The sequence below is a fragment of the Squalius cephalus genome, assembly GCF_949319135.1.
Source record: "Squalius cephalus genome assembly, chromosome: 5".
Classification (NCBI taxonomy): domain Eukaryota; kingdom Metazoa; phylum Chordata; class Actinopteri; order Cypriniformes; family Leuciscidae; genus Squalius; species Squalius cephalus.
This window is the reverse complement of record NC_137126.1, coordinates 41,614,659-41,633,714: the sequence shown is the minus strand read 5'-3', so window position 1 is coordinate 41,633,714 and position 19,056 is coordinate 41,614,659. Positions and strand designations below refer to the sequence as shown.

The window sequence follows — 19,056 nt, the reverse complement described above, 5'->3', positions numbered from 1 at the left end:
TAAGCTCTAGACTTCAAAGCATCTAATTTGGACCGAGTTCTGGTTTGAATGAGGAAACTGGTATGTGGCGAGAGCGTGGATTTAAACCCTGGCTTTCATATGTGAGCTACCTCATAATCTGATAACATCTCCATTCTGATCCGCTCTCCAAGATCTACAAAAGCCAAGAAAATGAAAACGTGCAAGAATAGCATCCCATGAATGAATATTAATAATAATAAGTAACAAAGCAATTTCCATTGCTATGTGGCAATAATTGTCTGGGTGGTTGTTTACTGGGTCAAAAGTGCTCAAATTCTGGTCCCTAGATATTCTGTGGTTATTTTTTCCCACTCATTTAATACGTACATATGTAAGAATATTCATAAGTGAGTAAAGTATTGCAGACATTTCCAGCATATTGGAGCACAGTAAAGATTTGGGGATAATTAGCCTCTGATTTTCAAGCATGAATGTCCCACTGATGTGGGTGGAGCCCTTCCTTCAGGGGATGAGTAGGGCATCATGCACCAAATCAAAAAACCACACAGCCTCCCTGAACAAATTTCCTGAATGGCATTAATCAAATGCAATTAACATACCTCAGGCAGGACTGCCTAAAATGAGAGCTCACTGATAATCATTTTGATTTGTGTGAGGCTTGCTTGCCTCAAAAAAGGGCAAATGCTTTCCGGTGGCTGGCTCTGAAAAAAAAAAAAAGCACATTTGAGCAAACGGACATAGGGTGCAGCTACATATGTGGTAGGACATTTGCGCTGTTGCTCGCACAACTGAAACAGTTGTATCCAATCATAAAATACAGCCGTAAAAGCCGCAGAACACTTGGATAGTGTCCAGGCAGCGCTGTGGAAGTCATGCTCGCTGGAATCAAGAAGAAAGAAAATCAGGCCCCATTAAAATGTGAAATCACAGGCTTTGCTTTTTGGGTGTCATGTAGATTTTAATTAAAGTCATGCAGGTGGCAAGACACAGAAACAAGCCCTGCTGGGACAGGAATACTGTTTTAAAAAATAATTATTTACTCAACTTACTCATGTTGTTCCAAACATGCATGACTTTTTCGATAGATAGATAGATAGATAGATAGATAGATAGATAGATAGATAGATAGATAGATAGATAGATAGATAGATAGATAGATAGATAGATAGATAGATAGATAGATAGATCGATCGATCTTCAAAATGGTGCTGATAATAATAAAGGTTGCGGTTAAAGTTTATGGCAAAATTCATCCAAAAACACTTGCAGTGACAGACTTAGGCAGCAGATTAACATTCATAAAGCATGCCAATAAATAATGCGTGACTGGACCATTCCGTTAGGGGTCGATCGATGGCTTCTGCTGTCGCGTAGAGCTCAGAGAGTTTACGCCGCATTGGAGAGTCAGATCTCCCAGAGCAATCATGATTTCCTCTTTGTAATCTTGGACCAAGTTACTGCCAGCCAAACCATGCATTACTAATGGGATGGACGTCCTTCATACCCATTCTCCACACAGCACAGGACTCATTATTCCTATTTATACTACGTAATGCTCACCTACAAAAGGCAAAAGTCACCCGAAGAGCAACTTTGCTGCCCCTTTGATGCTAAATAACCATCTACTACTGCATATCGCATTTGGTGTTGGGTTACGAGCCGGCAGACATCTTGCTGCTGTGGCTAACCTCGGCAAAAAAGGTTTCCAGACAGGATGGCTGAAATAAGAAGGACCCGGGGAAGGATAGCAATTAGCAGCAACTTAACTTGATGTGGTCGGCAGACGTCGTTAAGTTGCGGCAGTGTAGGGAAGCAGCGAGTTGACTGGGAAGAACCAGATAAGAAGGTTCATCATCGAGATGAATGGGTAGTCAAAACCCATTGTGGGTTGTCAAGCGGCATTCAAAGAAACACCATTTCTGGAAAAAACGAGACTGTTTGCACTTGTAGTTTCCTGAGGATGAGCTTTCACACTTCTTTTAGTTGTAATAATATAACCTCCAACCGTTTTTCACTCTGTCACCAAGTTTCCCCCTGTATCGCCATGTGATGCCTTTGTTGTGGTCGGATCACAGGCCTTGATGGGAAACAGAGTCTTGGCCACATGAAAGAAAGGAATGGAAAAAAACCTATAAAATGCAAGTTCATCAACAGAAAAAGAAGCTCGGTTCAGGAGGAAGGGAGGAACCGCCCCACAGAACCAGAAACAAGAGGGTCTTAAAAGAAACGGACAGAAGTGGATTATTTGCAAAGACTTACATGCCCTGTTATTATATGTGTAAGGATTCATTGCTAATTGCTTCCATATTGAGTTTGCAGATGCGCTCATCTTTGTAAAGGACAGAGAGAGACTTTGTAGCACTGTGATCAGAAAATGTAACAAAGGCAGAAATAAATGACACTAAATTTGATGTGTTTGTGTCAACCAAAGGCACTAGGATTCAACAGGGATACAATTCTCAATAAAATTCAGGAGTAAAGCAGAGGAATAATTTAATAAAAGGTCACTTCTCTGTCATTAAAGAAGTCATGTCACACGGTAAGATCTCAGTTGTTAAAAACATACACACGCCAAGAGTTTTACATCATTAATCGATGACTTTAAGCCCCATTTATGCGGGATGTAAATGAAAGGTAGTGTACAAAAACAATCTCTAGCGTTAATTATGATCATGGCTTTTCTTAAAAAAGAACGCTGGGAAAAAAAGACGTGTGTGTGGAGCAAGTGGTGGTTTTGTTGTTGTCTCACTAATTGCGTCATCAGGTTCTGCGCTCCTATTGGTTTTTGATTTGACAGTTAGTTGTAGGAGAAGTCACACAGCAGGACTGTGCCCCAAAACTTCTGACACTGCCAGAATTTCGTCAGAGGTAAAATTTTATCGCAATGTTCATTAAGAATAGTACAGTGTGAACCCGGATTACGATGCAGAATCATTTTGGAAATGCTCCACTTTCTGTGGTTTTTTGCACATTAAAACCCCAAGGACCAGATTTACTAACAGCTTGCTCCAGCGCAAACCCTTTTATGGCGTTAAAAAACTACAGTCAGGATTTACTAAAGACATGCAGTGTAAAATTAGCACTGAAAAGGCGTGGACAGTTATTTTTGAGGCTGACATTATTGCATATGCATTTGTGGGAGTTTCCCTTTCAGGCGCAAAATTCATGAGAATGAGCAAATATTCATGTATTTAAATGAATCACGCAAGGTGATTTACTAAAGTTTGCGCTCGTCAATTTACCGGTGTTTGCGTCATTATTTACCGCCCAAAAAAAGCATGTCTTAAACCAGACGCTAACTGGTAGATTGCGTTGGTTATAATGGAAATGATCTGACTGTGTTCTTTAATTTGAGCGTCGTCAGTAGATCACACGCAGAACTTTCCACTACCATCGGCGCTGTTTTGGAATTGCGCTCTCACGCTAATTTGCCCTGTTTAGTAAATCTGGCCCTGAATCTTGCAGGTAGGCTCTATGTCTTGATGACTAATGCACTGGGAGGGAGGTGAGGTAATTCAACAAGACACTGTGCTTCCTCTGGGTCTCGTTCTGCGTCACACTGAATGGAGTGAGGAGACAATGGCAGAGTCTAAAACATTTCCCACTTCAACTAGCTTTAGCCAGCCACGGGCTCAGCTGAGAACGTGGCAGGCCTATGAGACAAGCAGAGAAAATGATTATGTATAAAAGTGACAGTGCCAAACCATCTGCTCATCCGCCACATCATATGAAACACTCACCAAGTCTATCTGCTTCAGGGGGTGCGCTTTCAAAACGATCAGACAACAATTGGACAAACTTCAACTACAACAACACTTTAGGTCTTGCTGTAGAAGCATCTGTATTATCAAAAGCAGTTCCCATTAAGAGGACATGATTTCAAGAGATGTATGGATCATGACACATCGCTGCTGACATGTCCCCACCAAGGTGGCCGAATAAAGTGCTTCTCAAATGGTGGGTCATGACCTAAAAATGGGTCACAGGAGCGTTCTGACAGGACTGTGGGGGAAAAAAAAACAAAGCTTGATGCAAATGATAAACTGCAACTGACCATGTAATCATGCATAGTTGTGATAAAATAAATAGGTTTTTAGTATTTTCAACACATTCTCACCCCAAAGCGTCACTTTCAAACAAGCTTCAATATCTGACGCTCAAAGCACCCTTTAGCGTCCATATGTGACGCTTCGGTTATGGGTAGGTTTAGGCGTCATGTAACTGACGCTTTCGGAAGCGTCAATATCCGACGCACAAAGCACCCTTAGCGTCAATATGAGACGCTTCGGTTGGGTAGGTTTAGGTCTGTGGTAGGGTTATGCGTCTCATATGGACGCTAAAGGGTGCTTTGAGCGTCAGATATTGAAGCATGGTTGAAAGTGACAAAAAGTGACGTCTTGGGTATGAGAACGGCACAAATGTATCTGCACTTGTAGCTAGCCAAACTAGACACATGCCAACAAGGGTATTTGCATGCATCCAGACTAGTGGTTGACCAATATATTGCCATGGCTGTTATTTACATTTTATTTTAGTTTTTTTTTTATCTGGTCTTTAGTTAGATATTAAGATATTATTAATTATTATGTATTTAAACATCTTTATTTGTGAAAGATACTATAATAGGAAGTATATCTAAAGTATATATCTGTTTATTTTATGCATTTGTTTTTATTCATTATGCATTGCATTTTTATGTTTAAATTCAAGTGGTTAATTTTAAAATTATATATATAAACAGGGCTTGACATTAACTTTTTTGCTCACCAGCCACTGTTGCTGATAAATATTAGTAAAATAAATGTAAAATTTGTAAAATAAATATAAATTTAATTGCAGAAATGCAGGCCTATGTGTTATTTACTATCCTTAAATTAAATAGTGCAATATCATATAGACCTATATCAGCTTTATATCAGACATCAGCATTGGCCATAAAAAAAAAAAAAAAACATCAGGCGACCTAATCCAGACTACTTAAAATAGGTTCAATTGCAAGTATAAACGTGATTATTTGATGACCACAGTATGTTTTGTACAGTATAAGATTGTAGTTCTGAAGCAAACCCATTCCAGAACCACTGGTGAAGTACTTTTACCTGAAGCTAATATCTTCTTAACTCAGTTTAAGAAAAGTATCATCTACTTGAGTAGTTTCTATTAAAAAATAAAAAATAAAAACTTCAGAGGGAGATACTGTAAAATCAGACAGGTTCAGAATAACAGCATCTCAGAGGAACTCATCAATATTAACCTGACTGAACCTTCTCTATCCTCTCCAAGACTCACTTATGCAGAGCACATTATTCAATCTTGTTTCCTTTAATGGGAAAAATAAGCAGTGTGTGCTGCCATGTGCCGCCTTTGAAGGGTATAAATAGAATGAGAAACGCCTTAAGGCAGCCAACAGGTAATTCTACTTGTTGCAACTTACCTGGAAGGTGAGAATAAATTAAAAAAGTCTTCAATAGAGATGGGAAATGCATACTATTGGTTTAAAAGGATTGGTCACCAAAAAATAAATCACCCTAAAGTCATTCAATTTGTTCAAAACCACAAATATCTGAAACCGTCCAAGTCGCTCTTTTCCAAGGCGCCAAAATCATATGGAATTTTATGATATGTTTATCAAATTGTATGGCAAACAGTGTTTCTATCACAGAAAATAAATGTCTGGAATGACAAATAATGACAAAATGTTCATTTCTGAAGGAATTGTTCTTTTAACATAACATCATCAACCACCACCACATGAGTTTCTCAGGAAAGAATAAGTTAAATGGATGTATATGAGCTGGCTCTGGGTGATGAATAATAAAGTTCTTGAATGAGCAGTCACAGAGGTTTAGCTGGAGGGCTGGCCAACACACACAAGTGCCTGACACTGCGAAATTGTTATTTCATGCATAGACATCCTCTCTTGCAGTGGGAATCCTCCAACGCTACATCTGGCCTCACAGAGTCCAGCTGGATGAAAACTGTGACAGAATCCACAAGGCTTTGCTGTCATCTTTCATCTTCACATTCCGAAAGGGGAAAGAAAGCTTCATGAGCTGCGACGTGAAAGTGGGACCACAAGAGGTTAAATAAATAGGAGTGGGAACGGCAGACTAACTTAGCACACGCCACTGACACCACCTCAAACCGACCCTGACAGGAAAGTAAACAAATGGGAATAACGCAGATGAAATGAGAGAAAAAGTCTCTTACAAAAAAAAAAGATTGTGGCTGTACCATGGGACAGTGATGAAATCACATAATACAATGATAATTTCATACAGTATATACAATAGTTAAAATGATTATCATTTTCATATAATGTACCACGGTATTTACAAAGTACATTGGCACCAAGTTTTTAACTCAAGTGTTATATAATGTGAAGCTGTTTTTGTACTGATAATAGGCTTATTATGTATTTGTTATGAACTTTTTTTGTTTGATTCCATTAAGTTCCAATTAAAAATAGAAAATAATCAAATCAAATGAGAGCACCTTTAATTTACAAATTATTTAAATAACTGAAATAGCAACAACAACAAAAAGACCAGATGTTTATTAAATATATAAAAATATTTTTTTGGTTGAATGTTTTCAAAACTATACTGTGAACACTATCGTTCAAAGGCCGATAATATTTTTATTTTAAGAAATGAATACTTTTATTCAGCAAGGATGCATAAAATTGCTCAAAAGTGATAATAAAAACATTTATAATGTTGCTAGACTTTTTTAGCACAATTTACACAAAAATGTTAAGCAGCACAACTGTTTTCGTCATTGATTATAATAAGAAATATCTCTTGGGCACCAAATAAGCATATGATAATGTTTTCTAAAGGATCATGTGACACTGCATGGAGACTGATGCTGAAAATTCAGCTTTGCCATCACAGGAATTTACATTTCACAGTATTACTGTTTTTAATGTATTTTTGATCAAATAAATGTAGCCTAGATTAGCAAAGATCATCCCACCCATCCTAAACTTTTGAAAGGTCAAAAACATGTTACGCCAAGGTACTTATATCAAAATATATCACAGTATTATCATGCTACGAAAACGTAGTAATGCCATGGTATTCTTCTGCAAAAGGAAAGAATGGTTGATTTTAGGTCTAAAAGCTCGAAAGTGGATTTGTTTGAGTCAGATACGTCTGAATTGATAAAGCACAAGTCAAGGTAACACAAAAGAGAAAGAAACAGAACTAAACAAACAAAGAGCCTATAAAAAAGCCAGATAGTGGAAGAAAAAAAGGAATGGTCAAATTGCCGTTGTTCTCTCCTCAAGTGCCCCAATTCTCCCTACAAACTGAGTCGAGCTTGTGAGGTAACAGCCGGTTTAATTTACATTTCCTTTTGTTATGGAGGGGGTCACAAAGCCAAGACTCGTAAAATTAACAGCAAAACAAAGAGATAGCGCCCACGCTAGGTTCAAGTTCACTTTCCAAAACAGCTCAAGCCAGCCTTTGAAGTGCAACCCTAACTGCCAGATGAACCTGCATATAAACACACAACGGCAACCTGAGACATGTGTGGGTTGTGTAAGCGCGTACTAATGTACACTGTACTAATGTACACTGGAGAGCTAAAATATGCAGTCTAACTTGTCAGCTTTATCAAAGGTTGTAGATAGTTGCGGTCCAAACGTCCTGACACTGGTGTTGAATTCCCTTGTATACTTGCTCAGTATCTGCATATATCAACATGAACAGGATTTTCAAAGCTGTGATAATAAACACAATAGTGCACTCTCTCTAACGGCAAAGTGAGCGGCAGCATGTGGGTGTATTCTTATTGTATAAAAGCATGCTTGAGTGAGACAACTCCTACGAAAGCTAGCATACAGAGACCACTGATACAGACAATGTGGCAGTGAAAACATGCATGAATTAGCTTCTTCCCACAGCATTCTTCCCTTTTCAGCATCATCTTCTGTTCTGTCTCTGCCTCTTGTTCTCCCCATCCATTCACGGCAGGAGTGAAAGAAAGAGAGCGGTTTTAAGCTGTAGACTGCCGTCATGTTGTGGGATTTGAGAGGACACTAGAGCTCATTGTTCCCACAGGATCTCATCATGCTTGTGTCATTTGCACCCTCTCTCTTACATCAAGACCTCTCAACGGATATCCGCCTACAGATCCTTGATTATTTTAAGCGCTACCTACCCATTAAAAACCCCTTCGTCTGGAGTTCAAGGACGTAATCTGGAAAGAAAGGAAACTGCTAGAATAATCACTTCTGGTAAACTGAATTTGAAGGATTGAATACTATACTTTCGAAAGTACTGCAGTGAATCTAGATTTCATTTCGAGCCTTGACGGGTCATATCATAACTTTTTTAATACAAGTTCCATTGTTACGCCAGTAGATGGAGGCAATTGTCTGAAATAGAATAGTTTGTTCAACCAAATCGATTATTTCAGAAACACGGATTCATTTACGAATGAAACAAGTGACTGTCTTTATGAGTGAATCACTGAATCATTCACTCATTTAAGACTCTCGTGTCCGAAATCGCCCGCTATAACCTAATTCACTATTCCCTACATTACTCCACTAATATAGTTCACTCGAGGGAGTGAATGAAAACGAGTGACGCATTTGCATAGTTTGTGCTTGCTGTTTAATAACTATTTGCAAACTGGCAGCTCCAGTAGTAAGATGAAAATATGTATCTTGAACTCTGTCATGGAAACTATGTAAACCTTAATTAAACAATTTAATAATCAATTAAAAGGAATTTATACCTGTGTGATATTACGCTGTACCCACATTGGACCAGCGGTTTGCAAAATGGATGGATGATTCGGCTAGCGCCATCTTCTGGCCAGATGCAGGAATTCATTTGGCGCGCGACTCTCACAGTGTCTATTCTCTAGCCGTCGAGTGTACATCGGATGTACGCTCATTATTGCGGTCTATAGTGGGATTGAATGAGTGCACTCGATAACGTCCACTCAGGTTTCGGAGACCACTACAAAATGGTGTCCTATTTAAGGGTATAGGGGGCGATTCCGGACACAGCCACAGTCCTCTCTGCTAATAATCACACACCTGTAAACGCTACAGACATGTGCTAGCATTGGATATCATTGTTTAATCCCCACAGTTGGGTTGTTAGGAAAAGTCTCAGATCCAACAGGTTTGTTGTCAGATCCAATATAGTTTGCACTGGGAAGTTTTGTATTTTAAAATGAAATTAAACTAAAGGAAATAAAATAATAAAATGAAATTGAATGAATTAACAACACGGGTTGGTTGGAAAAACGTGGCTCTACATTTTAGAAAAACTCCAAAAAACATACCTACACATCCAATTCAATGCAGTTTCCAGCTGAAATGAACACCAGTGGTAGTAGCCTAAACACCAACACCTTTTGTTCCTTTTCACACAGATTATGATTACAGGGAGATTATCACTTAATAAATATTTATTTTGTGTTCCTTGCACAATACTATGTTATGAACCTAGTAAACACCTAAAAACACTTTTATCCTAGTGCATGATTTGTAAATTAATACATTTTGACATTTGCATCACTTAACCAGCTCGATATGTATGACTTTTCTGATGTAGTAAACAACAATCAACGTAATAAAACTGGACATTTCAGTTTAAAAGTGTGGTGAAGCTTGCGAGATGCATGGGTGTTATCACTGGGACTTTTTTACACCGAGCCTGGGTTGGTAATTAGGGTAATTACTTAAATTTACAGTATGTTTACATAGTATATTGACATCAATATTTCAAAAGTTCAAAGAAAAAATAGGATTTTTCATGATATGACCCCTTTAAGAGTGAAGCACAGGCTACATTCTCCTACTCTGCAGTTACAACACCCAGATGGCCCTAAAAACATTTAGAGTGTGATTTACAAAGGAGTAAAGCATATGTTTAAGCTGTTAGCAAGAGAGAAAACAACGGAGCGATCAATAATCAGTGCGGTCAGCTATAGATTCTGTTCTATGATTTAATAAATATTAGAGTTATCAGCCAATGCTCCCTCACCGTGTTATCATAAAACCTGCCAGATGTTTCTATGGATAACTGGGTTACAGGATCATGGTTTTATGTGCAATTCAAATCAGGACTGTTTCTGTCAAATCAGAATTGGTTGGAGAAATGAGAAATGATTATGTTACCACATCTCTTCTCTGATGGGAGTTCAGTTGAATTTTAGAAATCCAAGTTGACTTTCGTACAAGCTTTTGGTTTGGCCAGAACAGAGGAAAGTTGAATCAAAGTTTGGATCCACTTGCCTGTAACACCTCAAAGATCTGTGTTGCATATTATTACACGTGCACACACAAACTCACACCTGTTTCGGATCGCCCTGTTTTCGCTCAGGTTTATTGGTATTGCAAGAATGTTAATTATATGTGGTTTTAGGCAGGCAGACATGTGTCGGGTGCATTGAAGGGCATGTGTGTGCAACGGTAGACCCTCTGATACTGAGAAACAGTGATTACAGGCCACACCACAGCACAGTTTCTGTCTCATATTACTTTAGGCCAAACAACCCCAATTCAGAACAGAAATACTGTAGAACAGCACTGTTTTTGGCAACTGTCTTCAATGGAGTTCTCTCCTTTGGGAGGAACATGTACATATAATCAATAGTTAAATCAATCAAGGGTATATAAACAGACGTATACTTCATTCCTTCTCAAAGCTCTGCACTGTTGCCCAAGAGAATTGAGCTCAAGTCAGTTCTCAAGAATTACAAGAAGCAGGCCACATCTGTCAATCTTTCTAAACCCCTAATACACATATACTCTTACAAAAATACTGTGAAAGAACCATGGTACAGTAATGGTATTTTTTCCTTAACTTTGATACAAACTTTGATTTTACTATGGTATTAACATGCCACTCCAAGGTACTGCAAATAATATGATAAAACTCCCCCGAAAAACAAGAAACAACATTGGAAATATGCATGTGCATAAAAGCAGTGCATTGCAATTGTACCATGTATAAAACAAATCACATATTGTAATACCATGGTACACTTATGAGTATTAGGAATGTACAAAAATTGGCTAGTTGGTGGAATCAGACAGGTTTCTTAGGAAGTGTTCACAAAATACACTTTCTTGCATTCATTCTCAATGGAACAGAATGCAAAGGTCTAGTTTTAACTTGATCCACAATTACATTTACATTTACATTTATGCATTTGGCAGACGCTTTTATCCAAAGCGACTTACATTGCATTATCCTATACATTTATACATAGGTATGTGCAATCCCCTGGGATCGAACCCACAACCTTGCGTTGTTAACGCAATGCTCTTACCACTGAGCTACAGGAAAGCCTCCGTAAACATGTTTGAAATCTGAATTAACTTAGAGCCACAACATCTCAGCAGGTTGGTGGGAAAAATTGAAGAATTTGTTTGGATCCACATGCTAACACATCCTCTGAGAAGCTGCGTCCCCAAATTCATCCACTTTAAATCTAGATAACAACTAGTTGACCGTCCCAACCCAACTTTAATTAGCACTATTAGTCTCCGTTTATAACGAACATAGATGTCTTTCAAACTCTGTCCAGGATTACATTCTTCAATTTTGATAATTAGACATAATTAACATCTACAAAGACTTTTTAAACATAGATTTGTACATGATGACGGCATCCGAGAATGAGGTTTTTAGGCACTGTTGTTAAAGCAACATTTTCAATGTGTTTCTGAACATAATTATGTAATATGAGAACAAGAGATGGAGACAAAAAAAACATAGAACATTAGAAGGATTAACCAAATAAAATACAAAATAATATAAATGTAAATTCATTTCTTCCTTGATAGCGCTGCCTGCAGTGAACCAAACATGAATGCTAAACCTATATAGTATTTTAACTGCTCCACTGAAGCTCCAATTAAACATGGGACGAGGAGGTTTGGGGGGGAAATACTTAACTTCATTTTATTCCATTTTAATTTTCCAAAATGTCTGAAAATCGCTCTGAGCCATGTGTTTTCATTAAAACTAATTACACTGAATGTAGTGTGTGGGACCTGTTCACCCCATAAAAAAGAAGATGAGTGGTTGCTACACACGGCAGGTACAGACATTGCCCAAAAAACTCAATAATCTCACGCCTTTTCGCCTTTTCCCTCAGGAGAGAATCAGCGCATGCATGCGTGTTGCTCAAACATCCACCATCTGTGGCCAATGTTTCATGCAAGCTGTAAAGTAAGAGCTTGCCTCTAAGAGCTGTTTTGAGAGCAATTATGAGGTTATATCTACTAAGAAGATGCTTTTATCCAAAAAGTTAAGGATTAAAACAATACATTATAAACAAAACTAGATTTGTACAAGAAAATATGATTGGTACTTGCCAATGCAAAGTTTTCCACAAGGTTGTAAGGGTGTTGCTATGAGGTTGCTATAGGGTTCTGAGTGTTTGAGTGGTTTTCTTGGGTGTTCAAGGTGGTTGCAACAGAATTACTTAAGGGCTCAAGTCAAAAGAGTTCAACCCACAAATGGCTATGATATTCTGGTTTGTATGCATGGATCAGGTCCCTCCTTCGATGTAAGTAGGAGAGATTTTTCATCCACAGATTGCAATAAGTAACAATAGTAATAGTGATGCTCAACAAACAAACACTAAAAATAAAACAAGAATTGGGCAAAGCAAGCTGGTAATAAGAGTGGTGGAGGGATGGCGTATTTTTGTAAGCCAATCCGGAAGTTAGCATCGCCCTTGTTACTTTTGCCAATGGCTTTTGGATTATTGTAGAAAATAAGGTCTTTTGAAGCGTTAATACAAGCGGCAGAAGTCAAAAGCTAAACGTAGGCTATAAACAGATCAGATCACGGTTGCATGAGTTCAACGTCACCATAAGCTTCCGACAATTCTTTCAGTCTTTGATTAAAAATATTGTCTCTGAGAGTTCGAGTTATAATAGTTTGCAAGAGCGCGATTATAAACACGAGGTTGTGAAAGCGGACTAGCGAGTCGATGAGTTTACCTGTTCGGCTGATGACGTTTAATGTCCCCGAGCTTTAAAAAAACACAAGAGGGTGAAAATATCTTGAGCTTTTGTTCAACACAGACCTTATTTCAAGCATTAACCAAAAACTGATTTAAAAAACCCAATGGCTTTAGGAAGTGCTAGAATGCTAACTCATTTCTGGGTTTCGGTCGACAAAAATACATCATCCCTACAACACTGTATAGATCTTATTGAGTATTTAAATGCCCATTTAATGCATTTCTTGTTTGTTTTTTCTATGAAACAAATTTATGTAAAGATGCTTTTTAAAATAATATTTTACACAGGGCTCCAAAACATGGATTCCAAGGTTTCCAAGATAATGGTATAAATTCAATTCAATTCAATTCAATTCAATTAAGAAACATTTACATTAAAATATATATTTTTTTAAAAACATGTAAAAAGCTTTATTAAAATATAATAGGAAGTTTAAAAAATAATAATAATTACACACAATAGGAATATAAATCTGTAAATGTAGAGATTTTGAAAAAAAGAATTACATTTTGAAAGGTTAACAAACATCAAATAAGGTTTAACTAAACTCAAGGAAAAAAAATCTGTCATTAATTACTCACCCTCATGTCGTTCCAAACCAGTAGAAGTTTCATTCATCTTCGGAACACAAATTAATATATTTTTAATAAAATCTGAGAGCTTTCTGTCCCTCCATTTACAGTTCATACAACGACCACTTTGACGCTTCAAAAAGGTTATATATCGTAAAACGATATAAATCAAGTGTTTTGTCCAAATCTTCTGAAGAGACACGATCGCTTTATATGATGAACAGATTTAATTTAAACTTTTATTCACATAAACATTCATCAACTCACATATCAGTTGTGATAAACGGAAGCTCAAGCATGTTCGCTTGACGTGCGAGAACCAATGAGGTTATGAGAACATTTCAGCTTACACAACAACCAATGAGCTTTGTTCTTGTGAGTCAAGCAAGTACAGTTGAGCTTCTCAACTGATCAATATTTATATTACATTCACTGATCAGTTACATTCACTGATCAATATTTATATGTGAATAAAAGCCTAAATTCGATCTGTGTTTCTTCTGAAAATTTGGAATAAACCGATCAATTCAGATTAGTTTTACATTATCTCTTTATGATATTTTTGAAGTGTCAAAGTGGTAGTTGCATAGACTGTCAATGGAGGGACAGATTTCATTACACATCTTTATTTGTGTACCAAAGATGAACAAAAGTCTTGTGGGTTTGGAACGAGGGTGAGTAAATGATGACAGAATTGAAATATTTGGGAGAACTAACCCTTTAAACGTAAATCATTTGTCATATAGATAGCTGTTGAACATGTTTGGGAACCCCTGCTATAAAACACTCATTCAACTTTTGACATCCTTGCAGAAAAGTCAGCATTGTTCACATCACTTTAACATTTTTTCCTCTCCTTTCTTTTTTGTTGGATATCGATATTGGTATCCTTCTGTTACCTCATATCAGCTCGGCTTCCTCGACAATCCCTCGCTAAAGAAACACCATATGAAATGCGCCTTTCATAATCTGAAACCAAAAAAAAAAAAAAAAAAAGAAGCAACACAAGACAGACAATCATCAACATCTCCTTGTTTTCTCCATCTGCCTGACAGTAAAACCCGCTTCAGTTCAACTGCTCAAAGATACTGGGGAAAAAAACAAAAGAGCAGAGAAACAGATGGAATAGCGAGAGAGAGAGAGAGAGAGAGAGAGAGAGGCGTGAGAAAGAAAGTCCAGGGCATCCCTGTTGTCCTCCATGAGAACGGGATCAGTTTCATGGATCCATTGAGAACTTGGAGATCCAGTTACATGGCACTAAGAGTGACCTGCTCAAATCGGACCTGAGGAAGCACTCTATGGGTCCGCTACTGAATAGGCCTCATTCATCCCTATTAATACACAGAAAAGAGTCTACGCCAGCATTGAGATAAGATAGCCAGCCATTGAACCCTGTTGATTTCAAAAACTCACAGGAAACCAGTAAAAGAAACCAACAAGATTGACGGAGTTAAAATAAGTAATCGATAAGGCCACAAACTGAAGCCTTAAAGGGAAGTTTCACCCAAAAATCATTTATTTATGTCGTTCCAAACCTGAAGGATTTGAGGATTTGAAACCTGTAGGACCTGTCAATTTGAGTATTGAATTGTTTTTGACAATATAATGAAAGTCAATGGGGTCCAAAACAACAGTAGACCTCATTCATTTTCATTGTATGAACATTTGTTTTAGTTTTTCTTTTCTGTTTCACAGAAGAAGGAAAGTCATACAACTTTGGGTGAGTAAATGATGACAGAATTATTATTTTTAGGTGAACCATCCATTTGAATCACAAGTTTATGGGCTCTTTTCAAGTTAAACGACTCTGACTAAATGAAACACAGTTGAAAGTTTCAGAGAGGAATAAAATAGCTTAAATCTCATTTAATTGCAAGTTAGCTTGAACTGCAAAACACAAAGTTATTTCATCCCTACCACAAGTATCTAACCCTCCACAATAGTCTTCCTGTTGTTCCATGTCACAGTTTCCCGCGAAAAGAAAAGGGAAGGTGACAATTTGCTTCTTTGCCACAAAAGTCTTTCTGGGCTCCCGAGCAAGTGTATTCGGGGAAGGACGGTTTTATTTTATGCCTTGTTCTTCTTCCTTTAGAGCTCTCTGGCCGGTGGCGGAGAACCAAAGTCAATGTTCGCATAAAAGTGAGGGAGTTCACAGGACAGGTCACATCCCTCTCCGGGGCAATTCAATATCCTACTATTATGATACTGGTCATGGCTTTTGAAATCATAGCTGTACAAAACACCACATAAGTACATGTTTGCTTGTTTGAAAAGGTTCAGATTTGGTCTTCAGAGATGTGGGAACGTTAGAGGACTTCCTTCAGATAATGGGCAGTTTCTACAAAGTACAATTGGTAGCATCTCCTCGGTGTGTTTGCCGAACATCTGCTGACTTTACCGCCATTTAAGAAGCCCTAGTGAATAAACTCCAGTACTGGCACATTTTAAAGGTTCTCGGCTCCATTACATGGCCAGACAAAGATGAAAAGCCTCTCCAAGACTTTCAAAGAACCTTCTAATCTCATTATCCCATAGAGTGAACTGAAACAACCCATTACAAAAAAACGCTGTTACTTTCAGACGAGGATTTGCTTGGATCAGCAATGTAGATAACTACACTCATGGCCTTGAGCATCCAGACAGATGCATTTGCATTCTGGTAGCACAATTGTTTGTTTTAGCTTTGTTTGTTTTTTTGCGAAGCGCTGCAACAATACTGCATTTTAATTTAGCCCAAACAAACCAATGGTAGTTTGGAAAACAGTCATTATCTTAAACAATTTTCATATGCTTTTTTGCATTTTTCCTAGAGCACTTTCCAGGCACTCCCTATATGCAAATGGTCTCTGCTACAGCTTCGATTATAAACCATTTTTTTTTTCTTCTGTGAGAGAAAGAGAGAGAGAGAGAGAGAGAGAGAGAGAGAGAGAGAGAGAGAGAGAGAGAGAGAGAGAGAGAGAGAGTTCACACATGTTCTAATTTGTTACACTGTTTATTTAAATTTAAGTTACGTTATAATATTTTCTTGTTTTTCTGTTTTTATTATTATTCTATGTATTCCAAGCTTTGGCGATATTGTATTATTTATTGTCATGCCAACAAAGCAATTTTAAATTTGATTTGAGAGAGAGGAAGAGTGTGAGAAAAATCCAATTGAATATGACAAGCTCTGTCTGCAGGCATTTGCAAATGTCAGAGTGAAAAGAAGCTTGTGAAGCTTGCACAAGCGTAACATTTGTCAGATCAAAACCACAGAGATGCATGTAAAAGGGAGGACAGTGAAAGCAGAAGGAGGTAGAGAGAGCTAGGCTACAGATGTAATGAAGGGAAACACTCCTCTTATGTGGCAGATCATGAATTTTCAAAGCTTTTACATCCTAAAGATGTGATACATGTTTGGTAGCTTCAGCTTCTATTAGTGTCGGTTACAGTGATGGCATGAAAAGAAAGTGTGGCTACAAGCTTTAGAGCATTTCTGTGAATATAAATATGTTTCAAAACAATCCACAGGTGGTTTGATGGTATATTAAAGCAATAAACCACAAGAGGCAGTGTGTTACAGTGAGTTTGCCCCTTAAAAATCACTAAATCAGACTTTTATAAAATGGTAGCAACAGAAATATGATTTAAAAAAATTTTTTTAATGATTTAATGAATATACATTTTAATTGATTTTACAATTAAATATAATTAATTACAGAAACCATTCTTTTCATTTATATAAAAATATATATCTTTTAATATATAATAGCAATGAAAATTTGCTTAAATATTAAATGATATTCAATTTTGATATCACAAAATGATTATATTACATTTAATAACTATAGTATTTTTTTTAAAAAATGATATAATAAATGATATTTAATTATGTCACTGAAAAATGGTTAATAATTAAATAGAATTTAATATATAAAATAAATGAAAAATGGTTTATATATTATATGATATTTAATTATATCACTGAGAGAAATGGTTAATAATTCAATATTTAATATATAAACAATGTTTTTCATTGCTTGATATTATATATTAAAATGATATTTTATTATTAATAATAATTTATTATTATAAGTAAAATGTAAAAACAATGTATCTACACAATAAGTCCATTGTATCAAATCTTCAATATAAGTACATAGTACTTAAAGCCACTTAATATAAAGTGGGACCTATATATCTGTACTGTATAAAGTAATATAAATAAATATATAAATAAATAAAGGTGATAATATCAATGAAAAATGCTTTATTAAATGATGTTTAATTATTATATCCCAAAAAAATTTATGTATTAAATGATAATTAATTATATTAATCAGTGAAAAAAAAAAAAAGGCTTATATTTTAAATTCATAGTTATACCAGCATTTCTCAGTGATTTAATAATGAATCTAATCACGAATAGAGAGGCACACATCCACAGACACTTCCTGACACGGGTACAAATGCCTGACAGCTTAATGTTCCGCTGTCTTCCACTGCTCCTTTGAATTAGACAGGGCTGATATGACAAACCTAACCGAGGTGTCGCTCTCTTTCTCTTTCTCCCTCGCTGCCACTCTCTACACAGCTATCATTCCTGTCAGGTTTTATCAGCTCATTCAAAGGAGGACAGGAGTTACTCACTTTTCCACTCGGTTTTATCGCACTGCGGGCACTGAGCAATCACACCCTGACAGCTGGATACTGGACAGGTGACGAGTGATAGTATGGATTAAACAAGTGTAAGCCTTTCAAATTTAAACAGGAACATGACACGTCTCACAGAAAAACAATCGGAAACATACGTTCCATGTTTCTCAATGCACTGTCATGTAAAATCATCAACGGCAAACGTACAGTACGGTTGTTCCTCGAGGACCCGTCTTCTCTTATTTATTTACCTCTCTAAATCATAATCTTGATTTTTTTTTTGGATTCATTATGCCATGATATCATTGTCCTGTGCCTCCAGAACAATTAGTCACATGGTGGCACCAAAAGACAAAAACAAAAACAACAAAAAAACAGTGAGAAGCAACACATTGACCAAAATGTGTCTATAGATGAACAATTGAAAAAATATCCAAAATGTAAGAGATTCATTGGTTACAAAAGAGGTGCTTTGATGGATTAATGAGATGAAATTTAGACTGAATTTAGCGTAATTTCAGCGAAATTCCACTGGCAAAAAAGTCCATTGTCTATTGTCAGTAGTTTAGTGATGTATGAAGTACAGCTCACATAGAAGTCACTTCCAAACCCAGCAGCTTTTTGCTGATCAGTGCGGTGAATTTGCGTGACAAACTTGAACATGAGTGAAATCTGTGTGGCGAAATCTTTCGCTCTCAAAATTCCACATTGTGTGGATTCCTATTGAAATGACTGGATTTGACCCATGGAAATCTGCTGAACAACATAACTATGTTATTGCACCATTAAAGAGGGTTTTAACATGCTAACAATCCAATAGTTACTGTTAGCATGCCAAAACACAGCACAAATACACTG

At 36.9% G+C, this 19,056-nt stretch overlaps 1 protein-coding gene across 3 annotated transcripts in view; it reads right to left on the bottom strand.

Annotated features, from left to right (window-relative positions):
• kremen1 (kringle containing transmembrane protein 1) overlaps positions 1–19,056 on the bottom strand; it is a 59,220-nt gene that overhangs the window by 30,459 nt on the left and 9,705 nt on the right. The gene's annotated exons all lie outside the window — the stretch shown is intronic.